Source organism: Lissotriton vulgaris, chromosome 9, assembly GCF_964263255.1.
Source record: "Lissotriton vulgaris chromosome 9, aLisVul1.2, whole genome shotgun sequence".
In the NCBI taxonomy this organism is placed as follows: Eukaryota; Metazoa; Chordata; class Amphibia; order Caudata; family Salamandridae; genus Lissotriton; species Lissotriton vulgaris.
In genome coordinates, this window is record NC_141697.1 from 88,905,882 (window position 1) to 88,921,752 (window position 15,871).

Here is a 15,871-nt window from a genome sequence, read left to right on the forward strand (position 1 = left end):
TTAGGCTTCTCTGGTATACAGTACCCTAACTCTACTAATATAGTTAATTTGTATGCAATTTTCAGAAAGAAAATGGAAGGAGAAAATCAGGCAAATGATACTTCTATCAAAGTAAAGGTGGAAAAACCAGAAGATCAAAAAAAAGAAGTTGATTTCATGGATGACTCTTTGGATGAACAGTTTATAGAATGTTTGGAAGAAATGGAATCATGTACATATAATTATGAGGAAATTCCGGACAATATTATGTTAGAAATGTTATTAAATTATGAAAAAGAATCAGAGGAATAAATTTATCTTTAATAATTTCAATTGTTTCAGACAATATTCTTTTTTATATGTAATTCATAAAGTATTACCAAAAATGTTTAAAATATAAAGTGAGACTTATAGTATACTGTTCAACTATTTTTCTGTTACATAGTAAGTTTACTCATAGTTACTACCTTTCTCCCACTATATTATCTCATATGAATATTTTACACCTCATTTTCATAAGTGAGCAGGATAGACTACTCATGATCCCCTAGAAATTCTCAGGGAGTGCTTAAAAGATCTTTCTCCTTTCCAGACAGACTATGTTATGAATTCCATATACCACAAAAAATACAATAACAACATGCAAGATGTCTACAAAGAAGATGGTGAACATTAAATTTAAGTCTCTTCATTAGTACCTACATGTAGGTACTTACATAAAATAAAAAAATAAAAAAAAAAAATTAATAAACATACAATGTTTTAAAGTGATTATTTTTCAATAGTACCCTCCTCGATACGCTCCCCCGTGCGCGCACCAGGCGCTTCCCCCGCGAAAATCGGAAAAAAAAAAAAAGGGGGTGAGACCCCGCGGGGCCCTTTAATGGCCCCCACATCAAACCTAGGGGTACAGGGAGTGTCTACTCTGCCCCCTTATGGTCATTTCCCCCTTTGTTTTGGCCACCTCTCGTGTCTCGATCCTACCGAGACACAAGATGGCGGCCGCACCGGACTGTTTAGAATGTTTACAGACACCCGAGAGCCAATCAGCTTTCTGCGCGCAAGTCGCGTGTCGCGCCTGGAGCGCACTCCGGTGCGCGCACCGGAGAGCGCCTATAGATATATATATTTTTTTGAACCTTAATTACTCAAAATCCACTGGAGCACATATCTTGAGACATAGCAAAGGCACATCGGGCTACCAGTCCCTACAATTTTGCCAAGTTTGGTGGAAATCCATTCAGCCGTTCGGGCTAAAAGTGAAATCGACCGCCCTATGGAAATTAACATGGGGAAAACGCGTTTTGGGACCCCCCTTTTATCTCGGCCCCCGCTTGACGAATCCCCCCCAAACATTCAGGGAAGGACCGGAACGCCGCGAGGCCATTTTGAGGAAATTTTCAGGCAGATTCGTCAACCGGCGCCAAAGTTATTCCAAATAGAATTTTCAGATTTAACATTGAAAAAAATCCTAACTATAACTACCTACTGGCGACCGCCAGTAGGTAATATATATATATATATATATATATATATATATATATATATATATATATATATATATATATATATATATATATATATATATATATATATATAAATATATATATATTTTTTTTTTACTTATGTGGACAAGGTATATTGACGACCTTTTTATAATCTGGCAAGGGGATCATCAATCAGCAGAAGAGTATATTACTACACTAAATAACAACACGCTCAATCTTAAATTCACCAGTACTATAAGTACCAGTAGTATTAACTACTTGGACCTCAAAATATTTGTGCATAATAACACCCTTCACACACGCCTGTATAGAAAACCCACAGCAGGCAATGCGGTCCTGCATGCCATGTCTTACCACCCGAAAAGCTTGGTAAAAAATGTACCTTACGGTGAATTTTTACGCCTGAAGAGAAATTGCTCTCTGGAGAAAGATTATAAAGTGGCAGAGATGGAGGCGAATACCAGATTGGAGCGTAGGGGTTACAATATCACCACCCTTAGACAAGCCAGTGTCAAAGCCTCAGGAACTAACAGGAGGGATCTCCTGGTTCCTAAACCTAAAATGGAGGCTCCTGATGAAGTACGTATGATCACTGAATTCAGTACTAAATCGGGGGAAATAGTCAACATTTTTCGAAACACTGGCATATACTCGCTGCAGACAAAGTCCTGAAAAAGGATCTGCCAAAGAAACCTCTGATAACTTACAGAAGGTGTCCCGCTCTGGCAGATCATTTGGTCCACAGCCATTTTAAATCCCAGGCTAAATCCATCAAAATATCACAGTCAGTGGGGTTCTTTCCGTGTCTTAAATGTAAGGCATGCAAATTCAGCCATAAAACAACAGAATACCCTAATCGCACAGGTGACAACAAACCAAATATTAAGATCAAACAGTTGTTTAACTGTAACTCGGAGTATACAGTGTATTGTCTCACCTGTCCATGTAAGCTGCGATACATCGGCAGCACAATAAAACCGGTGAAACTTAGAATTCTCGAACATATGCGGGCTATTACCAACAACGACAAATCATATCCAGTAGCCCGCCACTTTGCACAAGAACATCAGAGCAAGTGGGAGAAACTAAGTTTTTACTGTATAGATCAGGCCCCCAAACCAGAACGAGGAGGAGACAGAGACAAGTCTCTACGGATTTTAGAATCCAAGCACATCATTGGCCTCAAAACCATTACCCCCTGGGGGTTAAATAACAACGAAGAACTTTGGGTACACTTGTAAATAGCTGAATCATTGGGTAACTATAGTAGACTAAGAAACTGAACAAAAGAACATTTCTACTTTCCCAATCAGTATATCTTTGATTTTCATGCCTTTTTCTGCCCTGCACTATGTTAATTTGCCCATTCAGGGCTAAATAATGAACTCAAAATAATGAACTCGAATTGAGCTAATGTAAATGCTTTATTTGATTGTTTATTACTTTTTCACTGTGAATATGTAAATGATACATAAAATGAATAATAACGTTAACTGTTTTTAAATGAGCACTAAGCACTTTCACGTTATCACCTTAGTTAAGTCATGGTACTTGTGGTATTTGCACGTTACAAGATGGCGCCCACAACATTTTGAGAGAAAAAATGTCCCTTTTCTATACCAATTGTATATGCAAATGACCAATGACTTTAAATGGTGGTTTGATTCTGACACTAACGTTACACTGACGAAGCCTGTCAAGGCGAAACGCGTCTGCAAGGGGTGAAGGGGGGTTCTGGTAATTAAATTCTTGAAAACGGATACCAGTGTGCTGGCCTTTCTTTTTCTGATACCGTATGGATGCAGAGAATGTGTAGCTATATATAAATATATATATATATATATATATATATATATATATATATATATATATATATATATATATATATATATATATATATATATATATATATGATATATGTACACATTCACATGAACAAGCCTCGCATATATATATAGAATAGTAGGGATGGTTTATCTATAGTTTCTCTATGTGCACTTACCTTTCGATATATAAGTCCTCGACATTTTGTTGATGATATTAAGGTGTCACAATATTCCTGTGCTCGATATTCAATAGTACTCTCCTTTTAAGCCATGGTGTTTGCTTCAGCACCAACAATAACAAGATAAACCAGTGCTGGCATGCCCTGAGGACTGTAAAGTGCCATGACATATACATAAATGAGTACATCCATCCAGCCTCACACACACAGACACTCACACCCAACAGAAAGTGTGGAAGAACAATTTAGTGCTGTTTTAATCTTGATATAAACTTTACAGTTAAAATCCTAAACATGGGTATGTTGTGGTGAATTAGATACCTTTATTTACCTTGTCAGATGATTCTTCTGCATACTCTCACTTGATCAAAGTCAGTAAAGGCAGATGCCACTTGTGTCCACCTAAGGAGGATGCCCAGGGCTTTACCCTGCCCTAAAAAAGAATACTAGACCCCTGTTGATGCCCTTGCAGAACATCATCATTGACATGTGGATAATCCAAAGTACACTTTTATGAGGTTTGGTACTCACAGGTTATTCCTAAATAAAGAGGATTACTTCAGAGGGAACGGTTTATTAATTTGCCTGCACTGAGGAGGAGAGATGTAGCCGTCAGCGCTGCCATTCTGAGTGTCGCTTGCTGGGCATCAAGTGCTCCCAGTATGGCAAGCGTAAGGTTTGAGACATCTGGATTGCACACCTTAGGAGGATGCCATGCCTGTGCGAGACAGGTCCCAGGTGTCCCTTCCAATGGCTCCCCAATGGATACTTCTGCACATCATGAACGTCCAGGTCAGAGCAGTGGAGTTTGAAGACCTTCACATACACCTGATTATTAGCATGCGTCATCCCACAAAAGTGAGCTGTGTGTTTAGATCAGTTAATTGTGAAGGATCCAAGCTGCTTCCACACCACAAGTTAGAACAGAACGGCTTTACCGAGGTCATCAACGTCGCCTCGGTAAAGCCATAGGAGCTATACAAAATCCAGGTGCTACATAAAGACTTTTATTGTATTGTTTTTGTTGGTATTTTTCAGCAACATTAGTAGTGTGCACCTTCCTCCATATCCCTCTCCTTCTGCCTCCTCTCTCTTTCTCTCTCTTTGACTAATAAAAGAATCCCTGACACAATGCACATTGCCACTGGGAACTTCAAAAATGATTTACATATGATGACTCCCTTGTAGTTCAAAACTATTGAACAATCAGGAACATTTTGTGACCAGTTAGTGAGAATTCAGTGACTGTATCACTATGAGACAGTGAGCTATTGCAGACGTAATTCCCAGTTTGAACAATGTGCTATGAGAATGGCTTTCTTTAGTGATGGTTAATATTTAGTGATTTTAAGGATACATTATTAAATGCAAACAAATATCGGTTTTGAGTGTAAGTGTCTTCGCTTTATAGTAGGGACCACCGTGTTAGCTATACATTGAAACCCTGGGTCACCAGTGATCCCAAAGTAACTTTGTGCTTAGAGGATGGGAATATAGATGGAGAAAACATTGTTAGTGTATAAAAAGGAAAAGGAGCCCTATTGCTATGAATAATCCAATTTTGAGACACAGGTTTTCCGATATAGTACACAGATTTCTTAATTCCTTCGATATTGTGGAACTTTTGGAAATCTCTTGCACATTTACTGCAAAATGTAATGGGTTTGGCTTTTCTTACTTGTAAGGCATGTGGTAAGGTGGCATGAGATACAAATAATTTTACAGCTAAATCCGTCTTAAAATACAATGAGGTAATATGTTGGCAAATTAAGTTTCCACACAGTGACCATTTTCAGCATTTTTAATAAGTGAAAATGTTTCGTTTGGAAAGGCTTGCTTCTGATGATACAAAATACTGAAATTATGAGGTCAGAAATTGTGTCACGTTTAAAGGAAAACAGGACCAATTTAAAGAAGAAAAAACAGAGTTAGTTCTACGTTGTGGCATCACCAAAGTTACAATTAATGCATCTAGTTTTTTTTCTTGACCATGCTAAAATCTTTGTTACCATTCAATGTCTGGACTAAGACACAATATGCCTCATTTGTAGCTCCTTTGTAGCTCAAATATTTAAAAAAAAAATGTAATACAAAAAGAGATGTTTTTGTTTGCCTCTCTTAGAGAACCTAAAATAAGCCTTAGCCATATCCTTTCAGGATCTCCTGTTTCCAGGGAAGAGTATATTACAAGTTGAAAGATAAATTGTGCCTTCTCTCTGCAGTTAGGTGGACAGGTAAACAGGTCTCCATATTAACTCAATCAGTAGCAGTTTGTCAGAGGAAATGCCTGACCTTTGGCATTCTGTCCTTTAGCACACAATAAATGCTGCGTTAATGTTTATTGTCTATCTCAACTCATTCAGCGATCTATAGGGGTGCTGCTTCACACTGAGCACCCTACTTCCAGCACCACTGTCTTCAGGGCATCAGGACTCCATGCAGTACTTTTCCGCATAGTGCCAAATGCTCCTTCAGAAGCAAGCACTAGGAATGTCAATACATTTGGCGTTAATGTGCTGCACCCTGATAGGCAGAGTCTTTTACTTCTGGTGTACTGGGATAGGTGCGAGCACCAAGAAAGAGTGTCTGCCTGATCTGGTGGGAAGAAGCATGTGCAAGACCAAGAGTACATGAGAAGAAGACCAAAGCATGTAAGAGGACACCTAGGGCTGAAGCAGATAGCGGGGGTACTTGGGACAAGTGGATGGGGAGAGGAGGTGGCATAACGGCGAGAGTGCTGACTTTGGAGCTGGGGAACCAGGTTTGAGTCTTGACATCAGGTTAACATCCTGTGATTCTGGACAAATCACTTATTCTCCCAGTGCCTACAAAATATTGATTGTGTCCTTGTGTAACGTAACTGGTGCTCATGTAAAGTACTCCAATACCTCCAGATCGAGTTTGCTCTATATAAAACCGCCCCTCCCCCCAAAAAAAAGTGCCAGCAAGTTTGTTGTGCACTTTGCAAAGTGTCTCAAACAAGAGCTGTTTATTCACTGGTAACCTGTGGAGGATTCCTAACTGGGATTTAGCAGAAGAGTGCTGTGGTAAATTAGGTAACAGGTATGGTAGCTGTATTTTGAACAATTTGAAGGCAAAAGATATTTAGGTAAGGCAAGCAGGATTGTAGTCCTATAATCTGAAAAAAACAAAGTGGCCGAATGGATGGGAAAATGTTAGATCTTGGGGTCTCTAGTTGGCAGAGGTAGGTACCAATGTCCAAATAGGGACCCTTGCTTCTAGTCAGGGTAAGGGGGATACACTCTTTAGATAACCCCTGCTCACCCCTTGGTAGCTTGGCACGAGCAGACAGGATTATCAAAGGTAGTGTGTAAAGTATGTGTACCAACACTCACAGTAACACAGTGAAAACATCACAAATGGACTACACACCAGTTTAGAAAAATAAAGTATCTTTATCTAAACTACACAAGACCAAAACAACAAAAATCCAACATACACAGTTCAAGAATATGATTTTAATAGAGTTCCAGGGTTTGCATCAAAATAATCCAATAATGGATTATTTTGCAGCAGGCGTGTTGTGATGAATCCGGTCTGTATGGGGAGCGATGCGATACCTTGTATGGACTCCGGGGTGCACGTTCTCCGGTAGAAAGCGTCTCGCACAGGCACGATGCAACGATCTTCGGGGCGGCGACGATCTTTGGTGCAGCAGCGATGTGCGGCGCAGCGTTGATCTTCTTCTGCCGCGGCCCCTCGATGCGATGGCATTGGACTCTGCGACGATGTTCCCAGCGACGGGATGCAGTCCGCAAGCTTGAGGTGCGACGGCTCCCACAGCAATGACAGGCTTTGCGACGATATTCGCAGTGACAGGAATCTTCCCGCACCGGGGCGATGCACTCCGCAAGCGAGCAATGCGTTGGTTCCTGCAGCGGCAACAGGCGATGCGACGATCTTCGCTACGACGGGAATTCTCTCACACTCTCAACGATGCACTCCGCAAGCGAGCGATGCATGCAAAATTGTAGATCTTCTTTTCTTCTTTTTTTCAAACTCCCCAGACAGCAGGCAACAACATCAAGAGCCCCCACAAATGGATCAAGCACTCTAGGCAGGTTAGAACTCTCACAGCAGAGTTTAGTGGGAAGCTGGGGGCAAAGTCCTTTTGTTCCTGGGACTTCTTAACAGGAGGCCAGCTCTTCTCAGGCCCTTGGAGATCTCTTCAAGCAAGGGGACACAGCAGCAGCAAAGTACTTCCCCTCTCCTTGGCTGAATAGCAACTGCAGGTCAGCCCACAAACACACAGCAGGACAGTCCTTCCTCTTCAGTCTGCCAGCTTTTCTCCTTGGCAGAGGTTCCTTCTTATACCAATATTTTCTTTGTTGTCTGAAGGCAGAGAGGCCTTTGCCTAGTCCAAACTAGTTCTGGTCAGTCCTGGAGCACTCTGTTTACATGACTCCTTCCTTCTTTTGAGAGAGAGGGTTCATGGTCATCAGCCGCCCAGTAGGAGGTGGAGCCAGCATTGTGGAAGGCAGGCACAGCCCTATTCAGGCCCAAGTGCTATCCCCTCCCACCACTCAAGATGCAGATGGAGCTATTCAGCCCAGTGCTGACTCATCCAGCCTCCTCGGGAGCGACTTACCGGGATCCCTGCATTCGCTGACAAGTTTTCCTATCCATTCACGTGCGCCACGAGATTTTGGTAGCTGGCCGCACGATCCCGCTCTGAGAGTGTGCAATTGCAAACACGTCATTCGGATACACCTGCGTTCGCTAACAGGAAACACGCATCGTGAGTGGATGGGACAAGTGGAAGAAGATAGCTGCGCCAATTGGCGACCGCATTGGCAAGTTCATGAGATATTTGCCCCCAAGCATGCAAACAGGAAAAACGCATCGCGAACGGGCAGAACAAGTAATTCACATGTTCGTGGAACTCTGCGTGCTCGCGGAGAATCTTTACCGTTTCGCGGAGCTTTGCATAGCACCACTACGCAAATACCGCCCACACCTAATAAACAGGAACATATTGAGAAGATTAGGCTCATCACTATGTATAATATGGATAATGAGTATATTTTTTAAAGTTTGTTCAAATATTGGCCTTTCTTAACAGAAGACGATGATCTGAGTAAATATTTAACAAAAAAAACATGTGCTACTTATACATGAGCACCTACTCTAAAGACCCTTCGAAGTCTTAATGACACAACGAGATTTGTGTTTCAGAATAAAGTAATGCAGGAGGGTATGCACTGGCTTCTAGCTTCCTAATGAGTGTGATAAATGTGTAATGTGTAACTGTTGCAAATATTTTAGCTATGGGACGAAGACATTTATAGATTCTGAAAACATGCTGGGTTTTGACATCAAGGCTTTTAACAATTGTAAATACAAATCTTGTGCCTATCTAATTTTACTTATTTGTGGATTAAAACAAGTAGGCTCAACAATAAGAACATTTAAAAAAAGATGGAAGGAGCATTTGACAGTGTTTAAGAATGAGGAGAAACACTACCCTAATGTGATACATTTGAAGGGCAAGCAAACCCTATCTGCAGATATACCTATTAAATTCATGGGGATTGAACAATTGGAAATCAGTAAATGAGGTAGGAATTTGGAATACTTATTAAGATCCAAAGAAACACTTTGGATAGATAAATTAAAGCTGGAAGGAAAGGTTTGAATATAGATAGGGAAAAGTACACTCTTCTACAAGTAATGGCGATGCAAGGGATACACTTATGTAATGTGATAAGAGAATGTTGAAATTATGCTTGGGTTAAGAAAAGGAGCTGATCTAATTTAACATAACTTCTATTGGAGATGCTTTATGTATAATTTGATTGACTTGAATAGCTATTTGTTTACTGATTTGAAGGCGCTATATTTAGCTTGGAGACAATGTCATAACCTCATCATATAGCAGTACAGGAGGTCAATCCTAGCCTTACAGAGATAATGTTATGTGTTTTCTGGGTTATTATACATTATAGATAATGCATTGATTGGATTCTAGTTCATCCACTGAGTATGGGAACATAGCAGCAGTCAACAAGCAGCAGCAAGCATGGGATGCAGACAGATAGGTGGTATTTGGACCCCCGAGGGAGGAACACATATAGTAGGCAATTGGTGCCTGGGGTCACAGTGCTATGGGACAATTTCAGGAGGTATATTGAGTAGGACACATTAAAGGGGCTTATCTGGAATGGGGAAGTCAAAGCAGGAGACAGGTAAATAATACATCTGGGTAATTTACAGGAGGAGCTCACTCTGCTGCTTGTGAATGAACATGTTTTCATAATATTAACTCAGCAGAGTTGGTTTCAGGCATTGAGGCATATTGGTCTCTGTAATAAGTGGAGAAGTGTGGCTCATGGGTTAGAGGCGGCAGACCCGGAAGCTGAGATCGGCCCTGGACCAGGGTTCAATTCCCCGCCTCGGCGGGTCTTTCGCTAAAAAAAATTCCACGGACTCGATAATTCTCGCTCCGGTGCCTTCTCGACTCACGGGTTCACACTCTGCGACTCTGGGCAATAGCTTGCTTAATCTCCACAACGGCCCCTCGCGGCGGGATGCCTGGCTTTCACCTTGTGGATACCCTGCCGGGGTTATCTCACAGGGGAATACCAGGACGGGTTCCCTAAGCAAGCGCCGGGAAACCCACTGCGGGTAGCTGTGCGCTATATAAGCTCAAATACATTTACATACATTTACAATATATGCCAATATTTTCAAAGAGGGAAGTGGGAGAGTTTGAAAAATAAAATTAGAGGAATGTATTTTCCCCAAGGGCTTACACTGAAACAAATGCAATTTTGAGAGGGAGGCACCTAAACTAAAGCCATAGCTGGCTCCAAAAATCAAGAGCCTCCTTCCTGAATCTGGTCTGTTGGCATGTATGCCCATGTTGAGAGGCTCCATCAGCCTCTCTGACCTTTTAGTCACCTGCATAATGTATCCTGGGAATGGTATTATCGATTTTAACCTGATTAGCAGTGTTTCAAGTGGGCAGGGTCCTATCTCTATTGAGCCCTTATTCCTATCCTTGACAGTGATATCTCAGCAAAAGAAATCTAGAAGCCAAAATAATTCAGCATGACAGCATGAAAGTTATTAATCAGGGGGAGCTTGGGAAGAAATAATTAAGACTTGTAGGAGGATGATGACAAGTAGGAGAACAAAGGACACCAGAAGAACTAGGACATCCAGAGCCACTTGGATCAGGACAAGAAGAACCAGAGCCAGGAAAACCTAAACTACAAAAACCAGGGTTACCAATGCCAGAGGGGACCAGGAGCAAATGGAAGATGTGGAACAAGAAAGGGAAAAACAGGACTAGGGTTACCTGGACCAGGGTGAGAAGGATAAGGATGGCTTTGTATGTGAAGCAGGGTGACCTCGCCCCAATGATCAAGGGCTTGAAGGAACAGAAGGACCAGAGGTAAAAGGAACAGAAGACCCTGTCCCATAACGACAAGGAGGGCTAGGAGGGTTGAGCACACTGGACCAGAGCAATGAGGCTGACCAAGGCCAGAAGTAGCACCCCAAAGCTATGGTAGGAAGAGAGAAGAAGACCAGTATCCAGAGACAAATGGATAGAAGGAACAGAAACAGAAGAGTCTGAGACCACAGAGATCAGATCAAGGAGGGCCAAGGGGCTAGAAAGAATGGAAGAGTACTGGGAAGACCATGATCAGAAAGGGCCAGGGCCAGTGGGACCTGGTGACCCTAGATTAGACATGGAGGGATATAAAGGACTGGGATGTCTAGGCCCAGTGGGAACGGGATAAAATGGTCCATGAAGGTCAGACTTAGGAGAATTGTAAATCAGGGTAACAAGCACTACATAAACCAGGGTGACATGAAATATGGGAACAAAGAGAACCAGTGTCACAGGGATGAGTCATACCAGACCTAGGAGGACATTACTACGAGGACCATGATAGAAGGGACAATGGCCAGATGGATAAGAATAAGGTAAAACAGGTGGATTAGGATGATGCAGGGGCACTGGGGGACTCGGAGGAGGCCAGCGGTACCAACACCAGATGACACACCAGATGACCTGATACATGAGGACCAGACAAAGAAGTTCCATGATCAGGCCCTAGAGGACCCGGACAAGAAAAACCTGGATCAAGAGGTCCTGGATCAATGGGTGGAGTACCAACAGGGCTAAATGGACAAGAGGCAGATTCAGGAGAACCAGGAGAACCTATACCAGGAGGACAAATACTAATAATGCCAGGATACAAGAGGCAAGAAGGACAAGAGGACAAGGATGATCCAAACTAAGAAGGCAATGATGGTTATGAGGCAATGCCTAAGAGGACCAGGACAAGAGCCTGGACAACCTCTCGGTGATTAGTGCACCATAAAAATCAACAAACTATAACCAGGACCTGTGGTACCAGGCCCAGGAGGTTGATGATGAGGAGAACCAGGACAAGGGGGCCAGGATCAAGAACACCAGAAAGAAACAGGGCGCATTGGCCAAGAATGGGAGGAACCAAGATGGACTGTGCTGACCAAAAGGTATATGCTACGATAACAGGCACAATAGTAGAAGAAGGTCCAGGATGACCAGGGCTAAGGATACCAAGAATAGGATGGCAAGTGGGTCGGGTCCAGCAGAACTAGGCTCAGGAGAACCCAAACTATAAGGAAGAGGACCAAGAGGATCACGGGCAATGGTCACAGTATCTTGAGAAGAACAAGGACAATGAAAACCGAGAATAGCATGAACTTGGGCAGGAGTGCCAGGAAACTGAGACCAGGGATACTGGCAACCAAAGTTAGAATGAAAAGAAAACAAAGGACTAGGGGGACCAGGAAGATCAGGAAGACCTGGGTAAAGGGGATGAAGATGGATGAAGACCTTGAGTACCAGGACCAGGAGGACCAGGGTAAGGAGGATATGGACCAGGAGCATCAGGGCCAGGATGATCCCAGTCTGGAGGTCCAGCCCACATGCCTAGGAACAGGATGCCCAGGAAGATGAGCAACAGAAGGACCAGGGCCAGGTAGACCATACAAAGGAGGACTCTGATGAGTTTGTATAGAAGAATGAGGACAATGGTCAGGAGACTGAGGATCAGATATAGGAAGACCAAATCCAGGCCAATAGGACTGGGTGGCCATAATAATCAAGGAAGATGTGAGCGGGTCAGTGCCAAGAATAGCAGGAAGACTAAAATTAGGAGGATTAGAAAGATCAACACCAAGAGGACCAGGAAGAGGCCTAGGAGTGCTAGGAGGACCATAGGACCAGGGCCCAGAATGCCAAGTGGAGCAGTAAGGACAGGACCTGAGGGTGAGAGGACCAGTGTAAGGAAGATCAGGAGGACCAGACCACCCAGAGCTAAGAAAATTCAAGCGACTGGGCCAGGATGTCCAGGAGGACCTGGATCAAAGTGACAAGGCATTGGAAGACCCAAAGAAAGAGAACCAAGACCAAGAGGCCAGGGCCATTGTGTACAGTGCTAGAAGGACCATAAGGACAGGGTTCAGACCAGTGGACAAGAATGATCCAAACTAGGAAGATATGGGCTAAGAGGCAAGGCCTAAGAGGGCCAGTACACAAGAGGCCAGGTAGACTGAGGGGACCAGTAAAACCAGTTACTGAAGTACTGAAATACTAGGAATCAGATGAGCAGGGAGAGATGGGTCAAAAGGCCGGGGTCAAATGGACGAGGCTCAAAAGTATCAGGAAATAAAAGGAAGAGCTAGGAAAAGGGAGCCTAAAATGACCAGGCTGGCCAGGAGAACCAGAAACAGAATATTATGTATACAAAGACCCAAATAAGGATGACCAGAAACAAAAAGATTGAGTCTAGAGGGCACAAAGCCAGGAAGAGAACACAAACTGTGAGGACCAGGAATTGGAAGACCATTCCTAGGCAAACCAGACTGAGAGTGAAGAAAGACTAGGTTAACAGAGCCCGAAGATTCAGGAGGAGATGGGCATGGCAACTGCGGCCAGGAGGACAAGAGCTAAGAGGACAAGGATAAGCAGGACCAGTGGGACCTCGACCTAGGGGAAAAACAAGCTCAAGTCACAGAGGCCCAGGAGTATCAGGACCTAGCATACCATGACAAGGAGGACCAGGACTAGGAGGAAAAAGAGGACCAGGACATGGAAGGCCAGTATGACAGGAACCATTATGACCAAGTCTAGTGTCTAAGAACAGGATGACCTGAGCAAGGAAAATCAGGACAAAGTGGACAAGTTAGTCAAGGATGTCAATAAGCAGGAGGACCACGCCCAAGAGTATCATGATATGTTGGAGGAGACCCCAGAGAACTAATCAGGTATGGAGCAGGTGGATTATCGCCATTAGGACCAATGACCTGATAGGGGAGGTATTAGGTGGACTAGAAGGGTCAGAATAAGCACGGCCAGCAGCAGGACTAGGAGGACCTGAGAGGTCAGAACCAAGGGGACCAGTACCCTGAAGTTCCAAGTTGAGCATGAAGACTACAAACTGGGGTATTAGGAACAGGCTGGCAAGAATCAGTGGAACCAGGACAATTGATCTGTTAGGACTAATAGACCAGACCAGGACCAAAATGACCAGGCCCAGACTAAGAGTACCTAAGATGGAAGACCAGTACCAGGTGAACCGCAAGGACCAGTGCTAGGAGAACCAGGATGACCAAAACTAGGAAGGCTGGGAGTGCCAGCCCTAGAAACCTAGGACAACAGGGCTAGGTGGGTAAGGCCCCAGAAGGCTAGCAGGCTCAGGGTGAGGGTCAGTAGTGCCAGGATGAAGAGGTTCACAAAGGATTAATACAAGTATGAGCCAGGAGCAGTGCCAGGAAGACCAGGGTCAGGAAGGTATACAACCAGGAGCACCAGATTCCGGAAAGCAGGATCAGGGTGACCAGAACTAGTTAGAGCAGGATGAGGATGAGAATCAAGAGGGCCAAAACAGCCCGGTTGAGGAGGACTTGGAACAGGACAAGGAGAAGGACCAGCATTTAAAGGCACAGAAGGACCTAGAAGAGAAGGAAAAAGATAGGGAGCAGAAGCACACCTTTATGAATCTAGGCCATATATATTACTATATCCCTTTTTAAAATGTTTTTTATTTATGCTGCTTCTTATGATGCCAAATTCAAGAAACCCTCACCCCTTCAGGCCATGCATAGAACTGGTAAGTATTTGCTGAAAAAGCAGAGCATTCAAACTGAATAAAAAGTTGGGACTGTTACACTCTGACCGCTGAGTGATAGAAGATGCTGTATTATGCTGACCCAGTGTTCTGAGAGTGGATCTGAGGGTATAGGGACTGAAACTTGGCAGACGGATTTAAAGGTGGATGGGTGAAAATTTGAGTGTGGTCTTTGAAAGATGGCAGAAAGGGTATGAGAAAGTCAGATAGCTGAAATCCGGAAAAAGGGTAACGGCCAACAAACAGGTCAAAGGGCTAAGGCAATCTGCAGAGGAGAGCTCAGGATCATACAAAGGTATTGATGAGGAGAAGAGTGGGTGATAAAGGCTCCAGAAAGAATGCCTCAGATGACCCAAGAGCGATTTTGTGTGACACCCAGATATTTGAACTGACAGTCCATGTGTGTGAATGTGCTGTGGGAATGTAGAAAGTATGTAGTAGTAAGAATCCTTGTGCGATGAAAGTCTAAGTGCATGGATCAGTGAGATGCATTTTGCATTCTGTGATGGAGAGTAGATACAGCCTCCATAGACAGTGGAAGTGTGTTGACTACATCCCTCTAGATGGAGGGTGGAGACCCAGAGCTGAAGTAAGGAAGAATAGGGAAAAGGCTACCTAAAGATATTCTTTGAGGTTCTTTTTAGCATAGGGCTACTGATTAGTTCCTTAGTGTTGACTTAGGGAAGATGGTACAAGTTAGGGCTAGGCATTTTTTTCTCTTGGTAAAGGTGTCAACGTTTCTAAGCAGAGCTGTCCTTTTGTCTGTGCCTGATAACTGCTTAGGAAGTCTGATGACAGTCAGGTGCTGAGATCTCAAGTTTCAATGTGTCCTTTGCTTGGATTTTTTCAGTTTGAATCCAGCACTATTGTTACTGCTGTGAGACTCATCAGCTCGTACAAAATCTTTGTCTGAGCTGATAATTGAAAGGAATAACCCCAAATTAGTTCTGCAAACTTCAGTAGCGAATAGAGAATCCATATCCCCTGTCTGGAAAATTAGTATGAAAGTGAAACTGTAAAGACCTGTAGGTCACAAGAACAAAATAACAGAATGTCTCTATTTATTCAGAGTCTTATTTATTACAATATTTGTAATGAAGTCAATGAATAAACATCTCTGTGAGTTTGTTTTATGTTGTGTATTTGATGCCTATTTGTCTTTCAGATATTTACTGGGAAAATGCATTCATATTCCTAGATCATTCTGCTACATTAAGTATAGTCCCATT